The sequence below is a fragment of the Theropithecus gelada genome, chromosome 14 (genome assembly GCF_003255815.1).
Source record: "Theropithecus gelada isolate Dixy chromosome 14, Tgel_1.0, whole genome shotgun sequence".
NCBI lineage: Eukaryota > Metazoa > Chordata > Mammalia > Primates > Cercopithecidae > Theropithecus > Theropithecus gelada.
The window spans coordinates 75,883,355-75,891,951 of record NC_037682.1 but is presented as its reverse complement, the minus strand read 5'-3'; the positions used below and the strand labels follow the sequence as shown (position 1 = coordinate 75,891,951).

The window sequence follows — 8,597 nt, the reverse complement described above, 5'->3', positions numbered from 1 at the left end:
TCCTTTGTAGGGACATGGATGCAGCTGGAAACCATCATTCTTAGCAAACTATCACAAGAACAGAAAACCAAACACCGCATGTTCTCACTCATAGGTGGGAACTGAACAATGAGATCACTTGGACTCGGGAAGGGGAACATCACACACCGGGGCCTATCATGGGGAGGGGGGAGGGGGGAGGGATTGCATTGGGAGTTATACCTGATGTAAATGACGAGTTGATGGGTGCAGCAGACCAACATGGCACAAGTATACATATGTAACAAACCTGCACGTTATGCACATGTACCCTACAACTTAAAGTATAATAATAATAAATAAATTTAAAAAAATAAATAAATAAATAAAATAATCCTTATTAAAAAAAAAAAAAAGAAAGAAAGATTAAGGTACTTAGAAGCAATGTTCAGATCCTTAGAAGCTTCCCTTGAGGACGAAACTGTGTTTTATTCATCTCTTCACCTTTGTTGATTAACTTTGAACCCAGCTACTGAGCAAATGTTTAATGAATGAATGAATGAATGATTCATTTTGCCCACCTCTCTGAAGGCAGTTGGGAATCCTAGGGCCCCTCTCAGTTGTATTCATCTGAAACTCTGGCCAATTAATCCCTTCTGTCCTGAAGATTCAGAATAAATTAAAGCTTTTAGCTTTCTGGTCAATGGAATGTATTTCCAATTCGGACAGATCATTTCCTAATTAACTAAAAGGAATTCCCATAGATCAGAAAAATGTTAATTAAATATTCTATTACATATTAAATGCTAAATAATTGATGATCATTTAAAATATGTTTATGACAGATTCTCTTCTTCCAAATAGATATTTAGGTAGCAAGGACTTCCTATACAAATTTCAAAGGATGGATTAACACCTGTTCCTATGTCTTCTCTATGTAAACATTTAAAATGTGGTATAATAGCTGATCACAAATAAAGGGGAAATCATGCAGAGAGCTCAGGTTTTAAAGGAAGAGTGATCATCGACTTGATCATCACTCCTTCTTTAAAAATTGAAATCTCTTTTGAGTCAAAAAGTGAACTGATGTTTAGTTCATTTTGGCCTCAGAATAACCTATTTTATTAGCTAATCTCTAATAACCCTTAGATTTGCATTATCATATATACATATAAAGTCCCGCACTGTGATTATCTCATTTGATCCTCAAAGGGTCCCTTCAGGAAAGGTAAGAAAATGATCATGCTGCTGTTTTATTCAAGAAGAAACTGAAGGGTTCAACAGTTTTATAACTCAAATCCTGTTTGACTCTAGGAATAGGCTTCCTTCGTTCCTGAGAAGCTTCCTTATCTGTAACACTAACTACTCTAGGAATGTGCCTGATGGGAACTTGGCTGGTGAAATTATCTCCTGGAGGTCTTGACTCCGGACAACAGACATCAGCTCTGGGTAACTTATATGAAAAAATAATTTATTGGAGAAATAACAGATAGTCTAGATAACAGGAAGCCTGAGGAACCAGGCTCAGAGGCCAGGGAGGAAATCCTCCTAAAAAGCAACCTTCTAAGGATGCTGGGCTGTCACCACTGGCCACTTATGGCCAAACCACACTGCTGAGAAAAGTCTCTATTTCTCCATGCACCTTACATGTTAGTGTGGGGATGCTAAATTCTCAACTGGAACATCCGCTTGACCTGCCCTGTTGTAGCTGCCGAGGGGCGGGAAAAGGGAATAGCTGCCCCCTCCAGCTTCTCTAATGGGGGTAAGACTGTGCCTCCTTCCTGTCTTGAATTGTCCCCAAATAAGAAGCATATCTGAACACTGGGTAGATAAATGATAAATGACTATCATTTAAATGATTATTTGGCTCACTGAGCTCTATTTGAGGAATGTTTTAGGTCTAGGATCTTAAGGATCATAGTGCTTCTTAAACAATAGAAATTATTTCAGAGAGAAGCCTCTAATGGGATGAGCCTAGGCCTAAGAGAATAAAAGGAGAGGAATTGATGACAGAAAGGATGAGAGACATATTGTGCACTTCCTACCTAGTAAGAACTTCACATAGTTTGTTTACTATTATCTTGCAGGTCAAAGTTCTGAGACTCTGAGATGTTAAATAATTTGGTTAAGACCAGATTGTAGTAACAGGACTGGACTCTAGGTCTGCCCAATTTCAAAGTCAGTATTTTTTTCATCTTTTACACAAATTCCATAGATTCTATCAACTTTGATCATGTTACTCCTCCGCTTAATATCTTTCCACAAGTTCCTGCTGCCTTTCCAGTCAAATTCCCTCTTTTAATGACAAGTACAGTTATCTCCTTTGAGTTTGCTCTAGAGAGGAATGCAATAGAATGGGAACTAGAAGGTAGAGTTTGTTTTTTGTAACAGTGTTTATATGTTGATGGAAAGATTCAGTAGAGAGAAAGAAATTGGTGATTTATTTAGCAATTCGTATAAATGTATATGAAGTGGAAGAAGTGGAAAACACTTTGTATGGCTGTGACTCTTATTTGTTAATTATTTGATTTATTGAATATCTCTTATTGATTTATTTTGTTTATTGCTGTATTCCAAGAGTTTTGAGAAAAGTACCTGGCACTTTATAAGTGTTCAATAATGAAAGCATGTCTGTCAAATATTATTCTATGCCTATAGGAAATAGAGAGGTAAATCAGACATTGATCTCACCTTCAGGGACTGATAGCTTAGTGGAGACATAAGATATGAACGTGGTCGTAATGCATGGCAGATTGATAAAAAGAAACAACTACTTTGACTTATTCTTCACAGGCTGACATTATTTAAAATCCATAAGAAGTTCTTAATTCCAAATATCATCTTATCTTCTTCATCATCACCATCACCACTGCTGACACCATTCACTCCACTGCATGCAATGACTGCTGTCAACAACTGACATATGTAGAGAGCTGATGAGTGTCCTATAACAGCAAATTGTTCCTACATGAGCTGCTTCTCTCTTTCTACCACCCCAAATTCCCAAGGGCAGCATTGTTCCTTTCTCTGCCTCCTAACTTCTGCTCAGGTTCTGAACACCTGCAGAGCTTGAAGCAGCAGATATCATAAGTCATGAGATGTGAACTTCCCAGCTAGTATGGAGGTCAGTAAGGATAAACGTTATGTCTGGATCATCATTGCATCCCAGAACCTAACTCAGTGCTAGGCACACAGAGGTGTTCATAGGTGATGAATAAATTGGAGCATGAACGAACTTCAAGAAGTCGTCGCTAAGGGGAAAGGAAAGCTTTTGGAGATTTTGTTCTAAGTTTTTTCCCTGAAATTCTCAGATGATTCTTTTTTAGGTTGTCTGTGACATCTATGAGCCAACTTATTGCCTTGTTTTCCAGTTTAAGTGTCGGTTGGTTGGAAGAGAGAAATCGTGGATGAATAACTTACCAGAGAATAACTAAAGGTGGATCAGTAGATAGGATCCCAGGGGTAGCATTTTTCACTGGAAAAAGCTGTTCCTATACTACATATTTGCTGTGCTTTTGAAATGTCAGGGCTCAGTTGCTTAACAGTGAATCAGTAAAAAAGAAAATGTTCCCTTCCTCAGTTGTCAGGCCCACATTATTTTCTGCCCCAGGAAGAAATATCTCCAGGGAATCTTTCCATCCATTGGAAACATCTACTGTCTTGCCCTGAAAGCCATAAAAAATGAGACAAATCTGTCTGAAAGCAGGTAACAAGGTCTGGACTTTTTGACTTGAACTATAGTTTATATATAAAATGTTATATATAAAATGCTTAGGTATTATCATTCTAATAGTGTAACTGATAGCACTGATAATAATTGGCTGTTTCTGAATAGTACTTTTGATTTATGGAGCCATTTAAAATTTTTATTCTTACAGCAACCTTGAGACAGGCAGGGGATGGTATTGTTATAATAACAACTTTTTATGAAGAAACCAAGCCTCAGAGATCCTTAGTAGAGAATACAAAGTGATAATGTTAAATGGAAACCTGACCATTTAGCTGCTTATACATTTTTTCAGTTATTTCCATAAACTGTGGCCTATGAATCTATTATTCCCATAAGACAATAGATAACACATAGTGACTGGGATTATTTCCTAAAAATCCACAAGATGGCAGTAAAAGATTTTGCATTGAACTGGAGACACTAGTGGAATGTGACATTTTGCCAAGTTTTCGTACTAGTGATTGTATTTGATCACAGTATTAAAACTGGTTATCATAATGATAGCTTTTTAAAATATAACTCAATGAATTTAAGTTGAATTCAAATCTGAAAGTAACATTTGTGGTTTTGTTGATTTTTTTTTTTTTTTTTTTTTTGGTGAGGGTTCTACTTTTAAACATAAGAAACCACTAGGAATCAGCCAGGAGCTCTAAGAGCCAAGATTTCTTGAGAAAGCTCAGAATGAGAAATGTTACTCCTTCTTGAACGTTGGACTGACCTATAATTCTCCTGCTTGAAACAGAGAAATAGAGAGGTCAGCAAAAGGCCAATAGTTAATCTTCCTTATAATTTCATTTCTTGTTATTTGTCTATGTTCAGAATCTATCCTGGAGGGAAACTTTCCTGATGGAGCAACGCTGCTATAAAACAAATTCCAGAAACATTTATTGCCTATATCTCTCGGGTTTTGTGTGCAACATAAACTATACTAAGCTATGGGTAGTTTTTCATGTACTTTTATTATTCTACTCCCAGATTTATGATAGAATTCAGAAGAATGAAGACTACATTTTTCTTTTCTTTTCTTTTTCTTTTTTTCTTTTTGAGACAGAGTCTTGCTCTATCTCCCAGGCTGGAGTACAATGGCATGATCTTAGATCACTGCGACCTCAGCCTCCCAGGTTCAAGTGATTCTCCTGCCTCAGCCTCCCAAGTAGCTGGCATTACAGGCATGCACCACTATGCCTGGCTAGTTTTTGTATTTTTAGTAGAGATGGGGGTTCACTATGTTGGTCAGGCTGGTCTCGAACTCCTGACCTCAGGTGATCCACCTGCCCCAGCCTCCCAAAGTGCTGGGATTACAGGTTGAGCCACCACACCTGGCCTACATTTTTCTTTCATTTGGCGGGCGGTCTGCCTCCATGCTGAGCGGGTACTCTCTTTGTTGATGGGGCTCATGATTATCATCAGGCACGCATGGGCCTGAGTCAGTAGACTCTAGAATTGAGAACATCAGAGAAAATCCCATTGTTTCTGTATCTAACGTAAAGGCAAGCACGTGTTCCTTAGCATCTCCTTTGTGTGTAGCAGACAGGACTTATGCCTCAAAAAGATGGCAGTGGATTTGCATAAACATGTAAAAACCTAAAAGTGGACATCAGGTATCTCTAGTTTTAAAGTCCTTCGGGCACTCTCTTATGCTACCCAAATTTCTCTTTCCCCTTTTCCTGACTTTTCTTCTCTAATGTCTTTTTACCTTCATATTCATAGTCATTTCTTATGATAAAGAGTGCAACCTTAATTTTTGCTTACTTGTCAGAGACTCTCTTTTCACCTTGGGTGGCTCATCATCTTTTCCCTGAAGGAAAAATAATATATCTTTCATTCCCTTACTAACATAGATTTAAACCTCCTGTTAGGAAGTAAGATATTCCACTACATTCCTCTATTTATTCATTCATCCTCTCATCCCTGTCTACAACAAACTTGACAGGGGCTTCCGTGTTTATGTCACCTTGCTAGGTGGAATGTAGTGATGACTAAGCCATGTGTCATGTCCTTGGGATGCTTGTAGTCTAAGAGAAGAAATAAGCAGGTCCACCCTGAATTATACCATAAGAAAAGTACAGTGAGGCAAGGGAGTTCCATAGAAAAGGCAAAACCTCACCAGGTATTCTGAGGAGGATTCGTGTTTTCCTTAGTAATGGAAAGACCTTCCCAGATCCTCACTGCAAGTCTAAGATTTTCATCAGGCCACCATTTTTTCATCAGGCCACAAAGGAAGAACATGAAGTCCGATGCAGAAGTTTTGAAAAGCAGGGATGTTCAAGAATTATCAACAGCCCAGGCCAACAAGACACCAGATGCAGGAGACTATTGGGCCTCTGAATAAACAGGATGAGGAGTTTAAGCACCCGGCTCGGCTAGGAAAAGCAAACAGCTCCCAGGAGCAATAATTCAGTTACTCAGGGCAACCTGAACAAACTCCTGATCCTCTCACTCCTTTGTAAAGTGAAAAGACAGAGACTCAGGATCTTTAAAGGCCTTTCCAGTTCCAATATGGTAGGAATATATGTGTTTGAGAGAACTTTCTGTGATAAAAAGGATGCACCGAAGGGTTTTTTAACAATTAATTTATGATTAGTTATGACTAAACATATGTTATGAATAAAGACTTCCCTTTATTTTATTTATTTTTTAATTAGAGACAGGGTTTTGCTGTTGCTAGATTGTGCAATATCACAATCATAGCTCACTAAACCTTTGAGCTCCTGGGCTCACACAGTCCTCTCACATCAACCTCCCAAATAGCTATGAACATGCATCACCATGCCCAGCCAATTTTTAAAATATTTTTAAAATACAGAGTCTCACCATGTTGCCCAGGCTGGTCTTCAACTCTTGGCCTCAAGCAATCCTCCCACCTCAGCCTCCCAAAGCACTGGGATCACAGGTGTGAACCACCTTATCCAGCCTAAGACTTCTCTTTAAACAATAAAAGTTTTAAAATCAGAAATTAAAATTGAAGACATGCATTCATGTTTTTTTCAGAGTCCATTGGTTATAATTTAACCATCCAAATAAAGTCTAAATTCCTCAATATAGCTTCCTCTTAATTTGTCCAACCATATCTCTAAAAGTCAATCTTTTCTCCATCATGTAACTATATCTGACATTGTATCCTCTCCTGAAAACTTTTCCCACCCCACCCTCTTCAAAATAACTCTTCTACTCATCCTTCAAATCTTAGATTGTTATATTCTCTAAATGCCGTCTCTCGCCATTGCCACTCCACCTTCCCAAGACAAACAGAAACACCTCCAAGTTAGGTACCCCTCTTAATGTGCTCCATGTATCCCATACTCTTCCTATGACAGCACTTACCATGCTAATTTTTAAAGACATGTTTAATACTCCATTTTCCTCACTACATTGTAAGCCAGGACAATGTCTGTCTTGTGTACCTGACATATAATGTATCTCATAAATATATAATGAATGAATAAAGCTAGATTAGTATTTTAAGTCAGTAGATTCTGAGTAAAGATCTAGTAAAATAAATGCATGACCAACAATGCATGGGCAGTATATACCTATATTGCACAGGACACAATGTTAGGCATTCTCTGATTATTATAGGCTGATTATTTAAAGGTTGCCAGCTCACAGGAATGCGTGTAACCTAACAAAATTTGAAGAGTATTTATAAGATATTGTGTCTGACATCTCAAAAATCAAAATGTAAAACAAACAAACAAAATGTAGTTATATCTTTTGTATAGCAACCACTAGAGGGCAATGAAAGTAAACGTTGGACATCCTTTTGGGTTAAGAAATTGTAAAATGTTTTCTGATTGAAATCTGGGCAGATAATCTTATGTTTGGGATAGTTATAGGACCTGTAGGCTGTGGTTTCTGTGATTATGGGTTTAGTAGTTATAATTACCTTTCTAGTGTAGAATTAAAACCTAGATCATCTGTGATAGTAACATCACCTTACATTGCATGCATTATCTCATATGAACCTCCTATGGCACTGCCAGAGAATATACTGTTTTCCCATTTTCCAATGAAAAAATCTTAGGTTCAGAGGCATTAAGCTACTAAGTAGCCATAAGATAGCAAAATATTGACATAAACCCTATAAATACTTATTAACTACTTGCATTTACCAGGCATACAAAATTCTCTGCTAAGGCAGACAGTCTGGGAAAATACAGGTTCCAAAATTAATTGTACCAGTTTAGAATGGAGACATATGGCAGCAGCGCCTTAAAAGAAGATCTTGTGGTTTTAGGTAGCCATCTGATGATGCTGCCAATAGGCTAATAAGCTGGAGCCTATTTACAGAAATGTAGTCCTGGAATGTGGGAAGCAGACATCCTTCTGTGTCCACGCTGGTTAGACTCTATCTAAGCTATATGTTCCACTCTAGTTGCTGCATTTTAATAAAGGTATCAAGAAGCCACAGACTAGGATTAAGGTTCCTGGACATGATATATTAGAGGGTGAAGGGGAAATTGAAATGTCCCAAAGAAAGAGAGAGAAAGAGAGGGAATTAGACACAGTAATGCATAAGCTATGGGCTCAGGAGCCAGAGTGGGTCTGACTTGGCATATCTACTAAAAATAGGAAATGAATAATTCCAGAGATCTGGGCTGGCCTCTTATCCATGTCAGATATTGAAGAGAATACATGTTTGTGTTCTCCAGGATCCACACAGAGCTAAAGAAGAAGCCTTTTTACTGCTTTAATCTGAGCAGACATCAGAAGCACTTTCCAGAGGCCCCCATGAGGTCCGTGTGCAGGGAGCTGAGCATGGCCTTGCTTGGTAGCTGTAATAGCTGAAGTAAAGTGAAAGGCATTGAACATTCAAGCAGCTTCTTTCTGCTTGCCCCAGCAAGCTCAACCCGCCGCTTTCTTCCATTCTCTTCTCCATCCACCTCTTGTGTGTGTATCCCTGAGGTGG

The 8,597-nt window shown here is 38.3% G+C and overlaps 1 protein-coding gene across 11 annotated transcripts in view; it reads left to right on the top strand.

The window, feature by feature from the left end:
- Positions 1-8,597, top strand: part of DLG2 (discs large MAGUK scaffold protein 2) — a 2,171,029-nt gene that overhangs the window by 1,797,029 nt on the left and 365,403 nt on the right. The gene's annotated exons all lie outside the window — the stretch shown is intronic.